At 43.7% G+C, this 17,425-nt stretch overlaps 2 non-coding genes across 2 annotated transcripts; both read left to right on the forward strand.

Moving 5' to 3' along the window:
* The first annotated feature begins 1,073 nt into the window (after nt 1–1,073).
* On the forward strand, nt 1,074–1,145 carry TRNAG-CCC (transfer RNA glycine (anticodon CCC)). Its single transcript has one exon. It is a non-coding gene; the product is annotated as a tRNA-Gly (tRNA).
* Nucleotides 1,146–17,098: 15,953 nt separating this feature from the next.
* TRNAG-CCC (transfer RNA glycine (anticodon CCC)) lies at nt 17,099–17,170 on the forward strand. The gene has a single exon. It is a non-coding gene; the product is annotated as a tRNA-Gly (tRNA).
* The last annotated feature ends 255 nt before the right edge of the window (nt 17,171–17,425 follow it).

The following is a 17,425-nucleotide window of genomic DNA, read 5'->3' on the forward strand; positions in this document are numbered from 1 at the left end:
ATAATTAAGTGTTTTGGGAGTTTTTATATTTCATACTTTTTTTGCTAACCATTTTGTAGTGTTATTGCATAAAATGTAAAAAAATGCTGTCATAAGCATTGGCGATATAGGGGTGAGCACAGCTGTCTTCCAAGCAGTTGACTCGAGTTTGATTTCGGGCCAACGCATGGCTTCTTTCCACCATTGGTGTTGTGTTTACTCTCTTTTAATGTTTTGTGTTAAGGCTCATGCTCTGCTTTCTTCTTACAGTTTAGAAACCACGGAAAGGAGAAAGAAATGAAGAGAATCGTTCTTATCTCTTTTCAACTTTCTCATCTAAGCAATATGCTGCTCATCAGTTGTTGCTAAAAACTTAGTAGGGTTAGTCCGCAATACAAAAGCAATGCCATGGTAAGCATTGGTGTTGTGCTGGTTGGTGTGGTTGCTTTTCGAACAATAGGCCATAGTTTAATTCTATGACAGCTCAATGTATTTTGCTTTTAGTGGTGTTTTTAATCTTTTAACTTTTTTTAAGGCTTATGCTGTGATTTTTTTGGTAACACTTTAGTTACTTTAATGGGCAAAAAAACAACATAATTGAGAGCATTTGTAGACAGACTTGGAAAAGCAATAAATGTATTCAAAAAAGCTCATCTCGTCCCCTCAATTTCAACTTTTGCTCTCAAATGTCTCTTTAAAAACATATGCTGCTATTCTTTCCTTGGTAACAACTTAGCAGTGTTAGTGCTCGAAATGCAAAAAATTGGCAGAGGTTTTTAGCAGTCATTTTGTGGAGGTTTTGAGTCTTTTTAATCTTTTTCTGCTAAGGCTCATAGTGTACTTTCTATTTTGGTAAGACTTTAGGTAACTTACGGGCAAATAGCGAAAACAATTGAGAGAATTTTAGAAATAGGTAGAAAGGCTACGCAGCTGATTCTAAAGAGTTAATTTATGAGTTTTGGACAACACCTTGCCTTTTTGAAAACTTGTTTTTATCAATCGGCTCTTTCCCATCATATTCAGTCCTTTCATTTTTTGTGTTAACACTTTAGCACCTTTGGGCAACAAAAGCCAGATTTGGAAAAAGGGCTCATGCATTGGTGGTATAGTGGTGAGCATAGCTGCTTCCCAAGCAGTTGGCCCGGGTTCTATTCCAGGCCAATGCAATAATGAAGTGTTTTGGGAGTTTTTATATCGTCATACTTTTTTTGCTAACCATTTTGTAGTGTTATTGCAGAAAATGTAAAAAAAATGCTGTCATAAGCATTGGCGGTCTAGTGGTGAGCATATTTTCCTTCCAAGCAATTGACTCGAGTTTGATTTCGGGCTAACGCATGGCTTCTTTCCACCATTGGTGTTGTGTTTACTCTCTTTTAATGTTTTGTGTTAAGGCTCATGCTCTGCTTTCTTCTTACAGTTTAGCAACCACGGAAAGGAGAAAGAAATGAAGAGAATCATACATAGTAACATACATAGTTAGTAAGGCCGAAAAAAGACATTTGTCCATCCAGTTCAGCCTATATTCCGTCATAATAAATCCCCAGATCTACGTCCTTTTACAGAACCTAATAATTGTATGATACAATATTGTTCTGCTCCAGGAAGACATCCAGGCCTCTCTTGAACCCCTCGACTGAGTTCGCCATCACCACCTCCTCAGGCAAGCAATTCCAGATTCTCACTGCCCTAACAGTAAAGAATCCTCTTCTATGTTGGTGGAAAAACCTTCTCTCCTCCAGACGCAAAGAATGCCCCCTTGTGCCCGTCACCTTCCTTGGTATAAACAGATCCTCAGCGAGATATTTGTATTGTCCCCTTATATACTTATACATGGTTATTAGATCGCCCCTCAGTCGTCTTTTTTCTAGACTAAATAATCCTAATTTCGCTAATCTATCTGGGTATTGTAGTTCTCCCATCCCCTTTATTAATTTTGTTGCCCTCCTTTGTACTCTCTCTAGTTACATTATATCCTTCCTGAGCACCGGTGCCCAAAACTGGACACAGTACTCCATGTGCGGTCTAACTAGGGATTTGTACAGAGGCAGTATAATGCTCTCATCATGTGTATCCAGACCTCTTTTAATGCACCCCATGATCCTGTTTGCCTTGGCAGCTGCTGCCTGGCACTGGCTGCTCCAGGTAAGTTTATCATTAACTAGGATCCCCAAGTCCTTCTCCCTGTCAGATTTACCCAGTGGTTTCCCGTTCAGTGTGTAATGGTGATATTGATTCCCTCTTCCCATGTGTATAACCTTACATTTATCATTGTTAAACCTCATCTGCCACCTTTCAGCCCAAGTTTCCAACTTATCCAGATCCATCTGTAGCAGAATTCTATCTTCTCTTGTATTAACTGCTTTACATAGTTTTGTATCATCTGCAAATATCGATATTTTACTGTGTAAACCTTCTACCAGATCATTAATGAATATGTTGAAGAGAACAGGTCCCAATACTGACCCCTGCGGTACCCCACTGGTCACAGCGACCCAGTTAGAGACTATACCATTTATAACCACCCTCTGCTTTCTATCACTAAGCCAGTTACTAACCCATTTACACACATTTTCCCCCAGACCAAGCATTCTCATTTTGTGTACCAACCTCTTGTGCGGCACGGTATCAAACGCTTTGGAAAAATCGAGATATACCACGTCCAATGACTCACCGTGGTCCAGTCTATAGCTTACCTCTTCATAAAAACTGATTAGATTGGTTTGACAGGAGCGATTTCTCATAAACCCATGCTGATATGGAGTTAAACAGTTATTCTCATTGAGATAATCCAGAATAACATCCCTCAGAAACCCTTCAAATATTTTACCAACAATAGAGGTTAGACTTACTGGCCTATAATTTCCAGGTTCACTTTTAGAGCCCTTTTTGAATATTGGCACCACATTTGCTATGCGCCAGTCCTGCGGAACAGACCCTGTCGCTATAGAGTCACTAAAAATAAGAAATAATGGTTTATCTATTACATTACTTAGTTCTCTTAGTACTCGTGGGTGTATGCCATCCGGACCCGGAGATTTATCTATTTTAATCTTATTTAGCCGGTTTCGCACCTCTTCTTGGGTTAGATTGGTGACCCTTAATATAGGGTTTTCATTGTTTCTTGGGATTTCACCTAGCATTTCATTTTCCACCGTGAATACCGTGGAGAAGAAGGTGTTTAATATGTTAGCTTTTTCCTCGTCATCTACAACCATTCTTTCCTCACTATTTTTTAAGGGGCCTACATTTTCAGTTTTTATTCTTTTACTATTGATATAGTTGAAGAACAGTTTGGGATTAGTTTTACTCTCCTTAGCAATGTGCTTCTCTGTTTCCTTTTTGGCAGCTTTAATTAGTTTTTTAGATAAAGTATTTTTCTCCCTATAGTTTTTTAGAGCTTCAATGGTGCCATCCTGCTTTAGTAGTGCAAATGCTTTCTTTTTACTGTTAATTGCCTGTCTTACTTCTTTGTTTAGCCACATTGGGTTTTTCCTATTTCTAGTCCTTTTATTCCCACAAGGTATAAACCGCTTACACTGCCTATTTAGGATGTTCTTAAACATTTCCCATTTATTATCTGTATTCTTATTTCTGAGGATATTGTCCCAGTCTACCAGATTAAGGGCATCTCTAAGCTGTTCAAACTTTGCCTTCCTAAAGTTCAATGTTTTTGTGACTCCCTGACAAGTCCCCCTAGTGAAAGACAGGTGAAACTGCACAATATTGTGGTCGCTATTTCCTAAATGCCCAACCACCTGCAGATTTGTTATTCTGTCAGGTCTATTAGATAGTATTAGGTCTAAAAGTGCTGCTCCTCTGGTTGGATTCTGCACCAATTGTGAAAGATAATTTTTCTTGGTTATTAGCAGAAACCTGTTGCCTTTATGGGTTTCACAGGTTTCTGTTTCCCAGTTAATATCCGGGTAGTTAAAGTCCCCCATAACCAGGACCTCATTATGGGTTGCAGCTTCATCTATCTGCTTTAGAAGTAGACTTTCCATGCTTTCTGTTATATTTGGGGGTTTGTAACAGACCCCAATGAGAATTTTGTTACCATTTTTCCCTCCATGAATTTCAACCCATATGGACTCGACATCTTCATTCCCTTCGCTAATATCCTCCCTTAAAGTGGACTTTAGACAAGACTTTACATAGAGACAAACCCCTCCTCCTCTCCGATTTTTACGATCCTTTCTAAACAGACTGTAACCCTGTAAGTTAACTGCCCAGTCATAGCTTTCATCTAACCATGTCTCGGTTATTCCCACTATGTCAAAGTTACCTGTAGATATTTCTGCTTCTAGTTCTTCCATCTTGTTTGTCAGGCTTCTGGCGTTTGCGAGCATGCAGTTTAGAGGATTTTGTTTTGTTCCAATCTCCTCACTGTGGATTGTTTTAGAAATGTTCTTACCTCCCTTCTGAGTATGTTTTCCTGGGTCGTCTTTGTACGAGTCTAATGTTTTTCTTCCCGTCCCCTCTTCTTCTAGTTTAACGCCCTCCTGATGAGTGTAGCGAGTCTTCTGGCGAATGTGTGTTTCCCAGGTTTGTTGAGGTGTAGTCCGTCTCTGGCGAGGAGTCCATCATACCAGTAATTCACACCGTGGTCCAGGAATCCAAATCCTTGTTGTCTGCACCATCGTCTTAGCCAGTTGTTTGCATCAAGGATCCTGTTCCATCTCCTGGTGCCATGCCCATCTACTGGAAGGATAGAAGAAAAAACTACCTGTGCATCCAGTTCCTTTACTTTCTTCCCCAACTCTTCAAAGTCCTTGCAGATTGTCGGTAGGTCCTTCCTTGCCGTGTCATTGGTGCCAACATGTATCAGAAGAAATGGGTGGACGTCCTTGGAGCTGAAGAGCTTTGGTATCCTATCGGTCACATCCTTGATCATCGCACCTGGAAGGCAGCATACTTCTCTTGCAGTTATGTCCGGTCTGCAGATGGCTGCTTCTGTGCCTCTCAGTAGTGAGTCTCCCACCACCACCACTCTTCGTTGCTTCTTGGCTGTACTTTTTGCTGTCACTTGTTGCTGTGTGCCCTTTTCTTTTTTGCTTGCTGGTATTGCTTCATTCTTAGGTGTGCCATCTTCATCCTCTACAAAGATTTGATATCGGTTCTTCAGTTGTGTGGTTGGTGATTTCTCCATGGTCTTCTTGCTTCTTTTGGTCACATGCTTCCACTCATCTGCTTTTGGAGGTTCTCTGACACTTTTTGCACCTTCTGTGACCAGTAGAGATGCTTCTGTTCTGTCTAGAAAGTCTTCATTCTCTTTGATGAGTTTCAAAGTTGCTATTCTTTCTTCCAGACCCCGCACCTTTTCTTCTAAAAGGGCCACTAGTCTACACTTCTGACAGGTGAAATTGGATTCTTCTTCTGGTCGATCTGTGAACATGTAGCACATGCTGCAGCTCACCATGTAGGTTGTCACATCTGCCATGTTGCTCCTAGATCCTGCTGACTTGCTGTGTGTTTTCCTTCTTGTGTAATCTACTCAGCCAAGCTCTCTTGCAATAATGTCCTACAGGCAAAAATCTTTCTTATCTCTTTTCAACTTTCTCATCTAAACAACATGCTGCTCATCAGTTGTTGCTAAAAACTTAGTAGGGTTAGTCCGCAATACAAAAGCAATGCCATGGTAAGTGTTATGAAAGGTAATTCAGTACCACAATGGACATAGAGGTCAGCGCACATACAGTGACCTGGCAATAACCCAAAAAACAAGAACGAGCTCTGAGACGTGGGAACTCTATTAACCGCAATCCCTAATCCTCTCCAACCACACTAAAGGCAGCCGTGGATTGCGCCACAGTAGAAACACAGCCCATTCTGACGTCTGTGTTCTTGCCGTTCAGCTCTGGTCAAAGTCCTATCGCACTGCATAGGCTCAGGTTTAAGCTCAGGTAATACCGCCAAATGGTGCACAGATTTACGCTCGCGCAAGCGTCGACCGATCTGAATGGCCAAAGACATAGACTCATTCAGACCAGCAGGCATAGGAAATCCCACCATGACATCCTTAAGGGCTTCAGAGAGACCTCTACTGAAAATAGCCGCGAGCGCACCTTCATTCCACTGAGTGAGCACAGACCACTTTCTAAATTTCTGACAATATACCTCTATCTCATCCTGACCCTGACACAGAGCCAGCAAATTCTTCTCTGCCTGATCCACTGAATTAGGTTCATCGTACAGCAATCCGAGCGCCAGGAAAAACGCATCAATATTACTTAATGCAGGATCCCCTGGCGCAAGGGAAAATGCCCAGTCCTGAGGATCGCCACGCAAAAAGAAATAACAATTCTCACTTGTTGAACTGGATCACCAGAGGAGCGAAGTTTCAAGGCCAGAATCAGTTTGCAATTATTTTTGAAATTCACAAACTTGGCTCTATCACCATAAAACAAATCAGGAATAGGAATTCTTGGTTCTAACATAGGCTTCTGAACCACCAAATCTTGAATCTTTTGTACATTTATAACGAGATTATCCAATGAAGAGCACAGACCCTGGGGGGCGTGGCCTAGCGAGCGATGTGAGCGGACGTGCGACAGATCTCTCTCCCCGCACCGCTCATAAATCCTCACCCTTGAAGGCGCCACCGAGCGCCGAAAACCGGGCGGAGTTGCTCTGTAAGACCCCTGGGCACAGAGGAGAGTGCCGGAGGCAGTGAGAGGAGAAGAGCGGCGATGCCGCGCAGAAGACAGTCGGCGCCAGCGGCTGGCGCGAAAATCCAAGATGGCGCCGTGGCAGAGGAGGAGGCGGCCAGAGCCGGCACCGCATACCGCCGGAGGCTTGAGGTAATTGCCCGGCTGGAGCGGTTTGCTCGGACGGAGGAGGGGGGTGCCCTGCTGTTGGGCCCTGAGGGGCCAGATGAGGAGGAAGTCCCGCAGAGGCAGAAGAGAGGAGGGGAAGACACCCTCAGTGTGGTGGAGGAGCAGCTTTCTCCAGGGAAGATGCAGGAGATGCACGAGACAACTAACATGTCACCTGCCGCCAGTCCAGTGCAGGCTAAGGACTCTGAGGGTGCGCAGCAATCAAACGTGGGGGAACCTACACTGCAGGACATTTTCTCAGTCGTTATACACTGCAAATCTGCCCTGGCTGCACTGAACCTAAGGGTAGACGATTTAACAGTTGAAATGAAGTCCCTTAATTCTGCTATGCGTAAAGTGGAGAAAAGAGTGGAGGTGGTGGAGGAGCGCGTGGGCAGTGTGGAAGATCAGACAAATGAACTGTTGAAAAGAGAAAAGAGATACATTCAGCGCATTGCAGAACTGGAATTTAAAACAGACGACCTGGAAAACCGTTCCCGTAGGAACAATCTAAGAATAATTGGGGTGCCGGAGAAGGTGGAGGGGAATAATCCTACGGAATACATTGAGGCATGGCTCAAAAACTCGGTGGGAGGAGCAGACCTTACCAACCACTTCTCCGTGGAAAGGGCCCATAGAGTCCCCACCCGGCCCCTGCCGCCTGGATCCCCCCCTCGAGCCCTGCTGGCAAAAATTTTGGACTATCGGGATCGGGAAACCCTACTAAGGAAGGCCAGGATCAGTGACGGACTGAGCATAGACGGAAATCGGATCTCCATCTATCCGGACTATTCGGCATCGGTGCAGAAACTGAGAATGAGGTACGGTGAGGTCAAGAGGCGGCTCCGAGACCTGGACCTAAAATATTCGATGTTATACCCGGCTAAGCTCAGGGTGGTGGTGCTGGACCGTTTTCATTTTTTCCAGAACCCGGAGGAGGCTATGCACTGGCTAGATACCAATACTAAGAAAATTGGCGTGGATCGGAGCCGTTGAGACTGACGCTGAGACTTCGCCACTCACTTGATTATACCCCCTGATGGTGATTTTTGAACTTGTTTTGTTTCTTTAGACAGAATGCACTCAAAAGTTTGAAACAGTGTGCTCGGCGGCGCAAAGAATATTTCATGTTGTTGGCGGTGGGAGGGGGAGAGATGGACTGCAAGGGGCTCAGTTCTATGTTGTATCAAGAGCTCTCAGTTCTCATACAGAGAAAGAAAGTTTGAACTAGTTGAATTCTATTGAGGTTTAGATGGGGAAGTTGGGGAAGGGGGATGGGAGGGGGTGGGGGGGTGCCGGGGGAGACCTGAAGGAGACTGCTCTAACTCATTATTTTTTCTCTAGAAAATGGGAGGGGATGTTAATATTATAAGCTGTGGAATGTTAGGGGGTTAGCGGACGCCACTAAACGCGCGGCAATATTTCAGTATCTACTGAAACAGAGGCCCTCGGTGATCTGCCTGCAAGAAACCCACCTAGTGGATGAAAAAGTTGATATGTTACAGAAACGGTGGGTGCGCAAGGCGTATCATTCGACGTTCTCTAGTTATGCAAGGGGAGTGTCAGTCTTAATTCACACTAATACCCCATTTGAGGAAGTTGAGGTTAAAATTGATACGGATGGTCAATATGTTTTGTTAGTGTGTAAAATCTTTAATCGTTTAATGTGCATTGTATCATTATATATACCTCCACCATACTCTGGAAGGAAGATCCAGGACATATTGGAGTCTATAAGAGTTTGGGATGGGATCCCCCTTCTGGTGGTGGGTGACGTAAACAATATAGCAAATGACCATTGGGACAAGAGTAACCACGCATCACAGCGCAGGGACGGTAATGACACTCCCTTTGGTAACTATCTCAGAGAAATTGGTTGGATTGATTTATGGAGGGTTCGCAATGCCAATACATATTCCTACTCCTGTTATTCGACTACATATGGCTCGATGTCAAGAATTGATGTCGCCTTGGGTAACGATAGGATGAACGAACTGTTAAACGGGGTGGAATATAATCCCAGGATTTTATCAGACCATAGCCCTGTTCAGGTCTCTCTAAAGTTGTCAGGTCAGGATGGTTTGAGGAGGGCGGGTTGGAAAATTCACCCATTCTGGCTACAAATTTTAGAATGGCAAAGGTGGGGGTAGAGATAGAGGAGTTCTTCAAGATTAATGAAGGGAGCGCGGAATGCCATGTAGTGTGGGACACCATGAAAGCGTATTTAAGGGGAATTTTGTTTAGGGACGTCTCAAGACACAAGACAAGGACCAAAGAGCGGGACCAGGGCGTTCTAGAGGAGCTGAAAGCAGCAGAGGCGGCATTGGGGGAACATCATACTAAGGAATCTCAGAGTCGTATGAGGGCAGCTCAGAGGGAGGTCGATCAGTTATTTCTGAAAAAGGCGGAGAGGTTGAGGGCCTTTCAGAGAGAGACTTTCTACTCAGAGGGGGAGAAGGTGGGGCACTTGCTCTCGGTATTGGCGTCCGCGCAAAGAGACTCTTCACATGTCTACTCTATTAAGACGGAGGAGGGAACGTTGGTTACTCAGGGGGAGCAGATCCTGGAAGTGTTTAGGAAATTTTATGAAAAATTATATACGTCCAGTGTGGAGAGGGGATCCGAGGATATGGCGAGGTACTTGGAAGAAATTGATCTGCCCCGGTTGAGTAGAGAGGAGTGTGAATTATTGGAGAAACCAATTGGGGAGGATGAATTGGGGGTGGCTTTGGCGGGTGTTGCGGGGGGTAAGGCTCCGGGAGCGGATGGAATTCCAGCTGAGGTTTATAAGACCTTGAAAGAAACTCTGTTGGCTAGGCTGGTGGGGGTGTACAATAGCTCGCTGGAAAGAGGGGAGTTGCCTTTGTCGATGAGAGAGGCTATAGTGGTGGTTATCCCTAAGGCCGACAAAGATCCACTGATGCCAGAATCCTATAGACCAATTTCACTCTTGACTGCCGACATTAAGATTTTGGCAAAAGCCTTGGCAAATAGGTTGAGTAGGGTGATAGACAAATTGGTACACCCTGACCAGTCAGGCTTCATGCCTAACAAATCAACGGCACTCAACCTGAGAAGGTTGTTCTTAAATCTACAAATCCCTTCGGATAATGTTGGCAAACGGGTTGTGGTATCTTTGGACGCCCACAAGGCCTTTGACTGTGTGGAGTGGAGTTATCTGTGGTCAGTGTTGGAACGTTTGGGGTTTGGACCTAGATTCATCTCATGGGTGCGGCTGTTGTACTCTTCCCCGGTGGCAAAAGTAAGGGTGAATGGCGTCCTCTCTGAGACTTTCTCTTTGTCTAGGGGAACTAGACAGGGCTGTCCTTTGTCCCCGCTGCTTTTTGCCCTGGCGGTGGAACCCCTTGCTGCGAAAATTAGAGGCTCCCGGGAGGTATGGGGATTTATGTACGGGGATTCGGAAGAGAGGGTAGCGTTATACGCAGATGATATTTTGCTCTTCTTGGAGGATTCGGGGGAGTCCCTGACAGGGGCAGAGGCCATTATTGAAGAATTTGGGAGCTACTCTGGCCTGAGAATCAATTGGGAAAAGTCCAATATGATGTTAGTAGATGGGGATTATGAGAATAGCGTAATGAGGGAATCTCATGCAAAGTTGAGGTTGGTGGATAAATTTAAATATCTGGGGATTCAGATCGCGCTACCTCTGACGAGTTTTGAGGAACTAAACTTGGCGCCACTATTGCGGAAGATACGTAATAAGGTTCAGGCGTGGAAAAAGTTACACTTATCGGTCATTGGTAGAATAAATGTAATAAAGATGATTGTGATGCCACAACTTCTCTACGTGCTGCACAACTCCCCTATATGTAACATAGTAACATAACATAGTTAGTAAGGCCGAAAAAAGACATTTGTCCATCCAGTTCAGCCTATATTCCATCATAATAAATCCCCAGATCTACGTCCTTCTACAGAACCTAATAATTGTATGATACAATATTGTTCTGCTCCAAGAAGACATCCAGGCCTCTCTTGAACCCCTCGACTAAGTTCGCCATCACCACCTCCTCAGGCAAGCAATTCCAGATTCTCACTGCCCTAACAGTAAAGAATCCTCTTCTATGTTGGTGGAAAAACCTTCTCTCCTCCAGACGCAAAGAATGCCCCCTTGTGCCCGTCACCTTCCTTGGTATAAACAGATCCTCAGCGAGATATTTGTATTGTCCCCTTATATACTTATACATGGTTATTAGATCGCCCCTCAGTCGTCTTTTTTCTAGACTAAATAATCCTAATTTCGCTAATCTATCTGGGTATTGTAGTTCTCCCATCCCCTTTATTAATTTTGTTGCCCTCCTTTGTACTCTCTCTAGTTCCATTATATCCTTCATGAGCACCGGTGCCCAAAACTGGACACAGTACTCCATGTGCGGTCTAACTAGGGATTTGTACAGAGGCAGTATAATGCTCTCATCATGTGTATCCAGACCTCTTTTAATGCACCCCATGATCCTGTTTGCCTTGGCAGCTGCTGCCTGGCACTGGCTGCTCCAGGTAAGTTTATCATTAACTAGGATCCCCAAGTCCTTCTCCCTGTCAGATTTACCCAGTGGTTTCCCATTCAGTGTGTAATGGTGATATTGATTCCCTCTTCCCATGTGTATAACCTTACATTTATCATTGTTAAACCTCATCTGCCACCTTTCAGCCCAAGTTTCCAACTTATCCAGATCCATCTGTAGCAGAATACTATCTTCTCTTGTATTAACTGCTTTACATAGTTTTGTATCATCTGCAAATATCGATATTTTACTGTGTAAACCTTCTACCAGATCATTAATGAATATGTTGAAGAGAACAGGTCCCAATACCGACCCCTGCGGTACCCCACTGGTCACAGCGACCCAGTTAGAGACTATACCATTTATAACCACCCTCTGCTTTCTATCACTAAGCCAGTTACTAACCCATTTACACACATTTTCCCCCAGACCAAGCATTCTCATTTTGTGTACCAACCTCTTGTGCGGCACGGTATCAAACGCTTTGGAAAAATCGAGATATACCACGTCCAATGACTCACCGTGGTCCAGCCTATAGCTTACCTCTTCATAAAAACTGATTAGATTGGTTTGACAGGAGCGATTTCTCATAAACCCATGCTGATATGGAGTTAAACAGTTATTCTCATTGAGATAATCCAGAATAACATCCCTCAGAAACCCTTCAAATATTTTACCAACAATAGAGGTTAGACTTACTGGCCTATAATTTCCAGGTTCACTTTTAGAGCCCTTTTTGAATATTGGCACCACATTTGCTATGCGCCAGTCCTGCGGAACAGACCCTGTCGCTATAGAGTCACTAAAAATAAGAAATAATGGTTTATCTATTACATTACTTAGTTCTCTTAGTACTAAGAGATGGATATCGCAGAATAGATTTCGGAGGATTAGATCTTTGTTTGGCGAGCTGATTTGGGGCGGGAAAAGTCCTAGATTTAAACAGGAAATTCTACAAAGACCAAAGACGGAGGGGGGAGTGGCACTGCCTAACCCATGGTTATACTTTTTGGCTTCACAATGTCAACATTTTAGGGGATGGGGTGTGGAATCGGGTTGGGAGCGGACACCCTGCAGTCTGAGGAAATTGATTGGGTCAAGGGTACTAACTGAGGGTTTGGAGGGTGGGCATTTCCGAGAGAAGGGTACTAAATTCTGCACTATTAGGCTTATCCATAAGGTTTGGGACAAAGTTAAAGGAATTAGGGGTGTGAGGGCACTTACTAGGTTTTCGCCCATATGGAATTATTGTCTCTTGCAGGAGTTTAGACAGATGGAGGGATTCCATGTTTGGAAGGGAGCGGGAATCTCTCGGATAAGCCAAGTCTTGCACCAAGGTAGAATTAAGAGCTTCGAAACATTACAGGAGGAATTTCGGCTGCCAAGCACTGAACTGTACCAATATAACCGCATCTCTCATGCATATCGGGCACAATGTAAGAGGGGGCCTATGGAGATCCAGGTGGATCTAATGCTAGATTTTATCCTCATGGGGGAAGGCACGAAAGGGGTGATCTCAGGAATATATGAATTCCTTCTATTTTCCTTCTTAGAGGGGCACCCTATCAGAGCCAGAGCGAAGTGGGAGGCAGACTTGGGGGCGATTGACGGCGATCAGTGGGACTCAATATTGGAATACGTGCCCAGGATCTCGATGAGTGAGCCTGGGAGGTTGTCACAGCTGTTGGTCATTCATAGGGCTTATAGAACTCCGGACATGTTGTACAAAGCTGGTCTAAGACCTAACTCCGAATGCCCTAGGTGCTCGCAGTCCGAGGCGGGTATCCTCCATATGATGTGGCAGTGCCCCAGGTTGTCCTCGTTTTGGATCGTGGTGCTAAACAAAGTGGGACTAACATACAAATGTTCGATACCACGGGATCCTCTGGTATGCATATTGGGTTACGTGGAGGAGATTGTAACTGATAACTCGTACAAAATAGTTATTGCAAGATTGTTGTTTATTGCTCGAAAGTTGATCGCTAAGTTTTGGATAAGGGTAGAGCCACCAACGAGAAGAGATTTCATGACACAAGTGGACTATATCGTGGCATTGGAGAAGAGCATTTATTCTAAAAGAAACGGTATTCACGGTGGAAAATGAAATGCTAGGTGAAATCCCAAGAAACAATGAAAACCCTATATTAAGGGTCACCAATCTAACCCAAGAAGAGGTGCAAAACCGGCTAAATAAGATTAAAATAGATAAATCTCCGGGTCCGGATGGCATACACCCACGAGTACTAAGAGAACTAAGTAATGTAATAGATAAACCATTATTTCTTATTTTTAGTGACTCTATAGCGACAGGGTCTGTTCCGCAGGACTGGCGCATAGCAAATGTGGTGCCAATATTCAAAAAGGGCTCTAAAAGTGAACCTGGAAATTATAGGCCAGTAAGTCTAACCTCTATTGTTGGTAAAATATTTGAAGGGTTTCTGAGGGATGTTATTCTGGATTATCTCAATGAGAATAACTGTTTAACTCCATATCAGCATGGGTTTATGAGAAATCGCTCCTGTCAAACCAATCTAATCAGTTTTTATGAAGAGGTAAGCTATAGACTGGACCACGGTGAGTCATTGGACGTGGTATATCTCGATCTTTCCAAAGCGTTTGATACCGTGCCGCACAAGAGGTTGGTACACAAAATGAGAATGCTTGGTCTGGGGGAAAATGTGTGTAAATGGGTTAGTAACTGGCTTAGTGATAGAAAGCAGAGGGTGGTTATAAATGGTATAGTCTCTAACTGGGTCGCTGTGACCAGTGGGGTACCGCAGGGGTCAGTATTGGGACCTGTTCTCTTCAACATATTCATTAATGATCTGGTAGAAGGTTTACACAGTAAAATATCGATATTTGCAGATGATACAAAACTATGTAAAGCAGTTAATACAAGAGAAGATAGTATTCTGCTACAGATGGATCTGGATAAGTTGGAAACTTGGGCTGAAAGGTGGCAGATGAGGTTTAACAATGATAAATGTAAGGTTATACACATGGGAAGAGGGAATCAATATCACCATTACACACTGAACGGGAAACCACTGGGTAAATCTGACAGGGAGAAGGACTTGGGGATCCTAGTTAATGATAAACTTACCTGGAGCAGCCAGTGCCAGGCAGCAGCTGCCAAGGCAAACAGGATCATGGGGTGCATTAAAAGAGGTCTGGATACACATGATGAGAGCATTATACTGCCTCTGTACAAATCCCTAGTTAGACCGCACATGGAGTACTGTGTCCAGTTTTGGGCACCGGTGCTCAGGAAGGATATAATGGAACTAGAGAGAGTACAAAGGAGGGCAACAAAATTAATAAAGGGGATGGGAGAACTACAATACCCAGATAGATTAGCGAAATTAGGATTATTTAGTCTAGAAAAAAGACGACTGAGGGGCGATCTAATAACCATGTATAAGTATATAAGGGGACAATACAAATATCTCACTGAGGATCTGTTTATACCAAGGAAGGTGACGGGCACAAGGGGGCATTCTTTGCGTCTGGAGGAGAGAAGGTTTTTCCACCAACATAGAAGAGGATTCTTTACTGTTAGGGCAGTGAGAATCTGGAATTGCTTGCCTGAGGAGGTGGTGATGGCGAACTCAGTCGAGGGGTTCAAGAGAGGCCTGGATGTCTTCCTGGAGCAGAACAATATTGTATCATACAATTATTAGGTTCTGTAGAAGGACGTAGATCTGGGTATTTATTATGATGGAATATAGGCTGAACTGGATGGACAAATGTCTTTTTTCGGCCTTACTAACTACGTTACTATGTTACTATGTTAAGATGGACCTTTTCAACAAGCTGTGGATTCCTTGGCTCGAGTCGACGTGATCTGGAGATTGTTTTCTAGCTTTTGGGTACTCTGCCCCCGTGGGAGCAGTATTGACATGACACCTTCTTGTTCTTGGTTAAGGATAGAAGTTTGGGAGGATCGGAGTGGTTCTTGGTGGGTCTCCGGGGGCGGGGGGGGGGGGGGGAGGGGAGGGGAGGGAGGCTGGTTTGGGATTAAAAAGTTTATTGAAAATGCAGAACATATGTATGTACTGTTTACAGCAATGCAATCTACTTATATTTTTCTTAATGTTTAATAAAAATATTTGATTAAAAAAGAAGAGCACAGACCCTGAATGTCCATGTCCACACCTGTGTCCTGAACCACCCTAATGTCTAGGGGAAAAAAAAGGCAAAACACAGTGCAGAGAAAAAAAAATGGTCTCAGAACTTCTTTTTTCCCTCTATTGAGAATCATTAGTACTTTTGGCCTCCAGTACTGTTATGAAAGGTAATTCAGTACCACAATGGACATAGAGGTCAGCGCACATACAGTGACCTGGCAATAACCCAAAAAACAAGAACGAGCTCTGAGACGTGGGAACTCTGTTGACCGCAATCCCTAATCCTCTCCAACAACACTAGAGGCAGCCGTGGATTGCGCCTAACGCTCCCTATGCAACTCGGCACGGCCTGAGAAACTAGCTAGCCTGAAGATAGAAAATAAGCCTACCTTGCCTCAGAGAAATATCCTCAAAGGAAAAGGCAGCCCCCACATATAATGACTGTGAGTTAAGATGAAAAGACAAACGTAGAGATGAAATAGATTTAGCAAAGCGAGGCCCAACTTTCTGAACAGAGCGAGGATAGGAAAGGTAACTTTGCGGTCAACACAAAACCCTACAAAAACCACGCAAAGGGGGCAAAAAGACCCTCCGTACCGAACTAACGGCACGGAGGTACACCCTGTGCGTCCCAGAGCTTCCAGCAAGCAGGAAAAAACAAATAGACAAGCTGAACAGAAAAAAAACAGCAAACAAAAAGCAAATAATAACTTAGCTATGCAGAGCAGCAGGCCACAGGAACGATCCAGGAGGAGACAGGTCCAATACTAGAACATAGACTGGAGGCCAGGATCAAAGCACTAGGTGGAGTTAAATAGAGCAGCACCTAACGACTTCACCATATCACCTGAGGAAGGAAACTCAGAAGCCGCAGTACCACTTTCCTCCACCAACGGAAGCTCACAGAGAGAATCAGCCGAAGTACCACTTGTGACCACAAGAGGGAGCTCTGCCACAGAATTCACAACAGGTAAGCATTGGTGTTGTGCTGGTTGGTATGGTTGCTTTTTGAACAATAGACCATAGTTTACTTCTATAACAGCTTAATGTATTTTGCTTTTAGTGGTGTTTTTACTCTTTTTAACTTTTTTTAAGGCTTATGCTGTGATTTTTTTGGTAACACTTTAGTTACTTTAATGGGCAAAAAAACAACATAATTGAGAGCATTTGTAGACAGAGGTGGAAAAGCAATAAATGTATTCAAAAAAGCTCATCTCGTCCCCTCAATTTCAACTTTTGCTCTCAAATGTCTCTTTAAAAACATATGCTGCTATTCTTTCCTTGGTAACAACTTAGCAGTGTTAGTGCTCGAAATGCAAAAAATTGGCAGAGGTTTTTAGCAGTCATTTTGTAGTGGTTTTGACTCTTTTTAATCTTTTTGTGTTAAGGTCTCATAGTGTACTTTCTATTTTGGTAAGACTTTAGGTAACTTACGGGCAAATAGCGAAAACAATTGAGAGAATTTTAGAAATTGGTAGAAAGGCTACGCAGCTGATTCTAAAGAGTTAATTTATGAGTTTTGGACAACACCTTGCCTTTTTGAAAACTTTTTTTTATCAATCGACTCTTTCCCATCATATTCAGTCCGTTCTTTTTTGTGTTAACACTTTAGCACCTTTGGGCAACAAAAGCCAGATTTGGAAAGAGGGCTCATGCATTGGTGGTATAGTGGTGAGCATAGCTGCTTCCCAAGCAGTTGACCCTGGTTCGATTCCCGGCCAATGCAATTATGAAGTATCTTAGTTTTTTTTTATATCTTCATACTTTTTTTGCTAACTATTTTGTAGTATTATTGCAGAAAATGTAAAAAAAATGCATGCTTACATAAGCGTTGGTGGTATAGTGGTGAGCATAGCTGCCTTCCAAGCAGTTGACCCGGGTTCGATTCCCGGCCAACGCTTGGCTTCTTTCCACCATTGGTGTTGTGTTTACTCTCTTTTAACATTTTGTGTTAAGGCTCATGCTCTACTCTCTTCTTACA

The sequence above is a fragment of the Ranitomeya imitator genome, chromosome 5 (assembly GCF_032444005.1).
Source record: "Ranitomeya imitator isolate aRanImi1 chromosome 5, aRanImi1.pri, whole genome shotgun sequence".
Taxonomy (NCBI): Eukaryota; Metazoa; Chordata; class Amphibia; order Anura; family Dendrobatidae; genus Ranitomeya; species Ranitomeya imitator.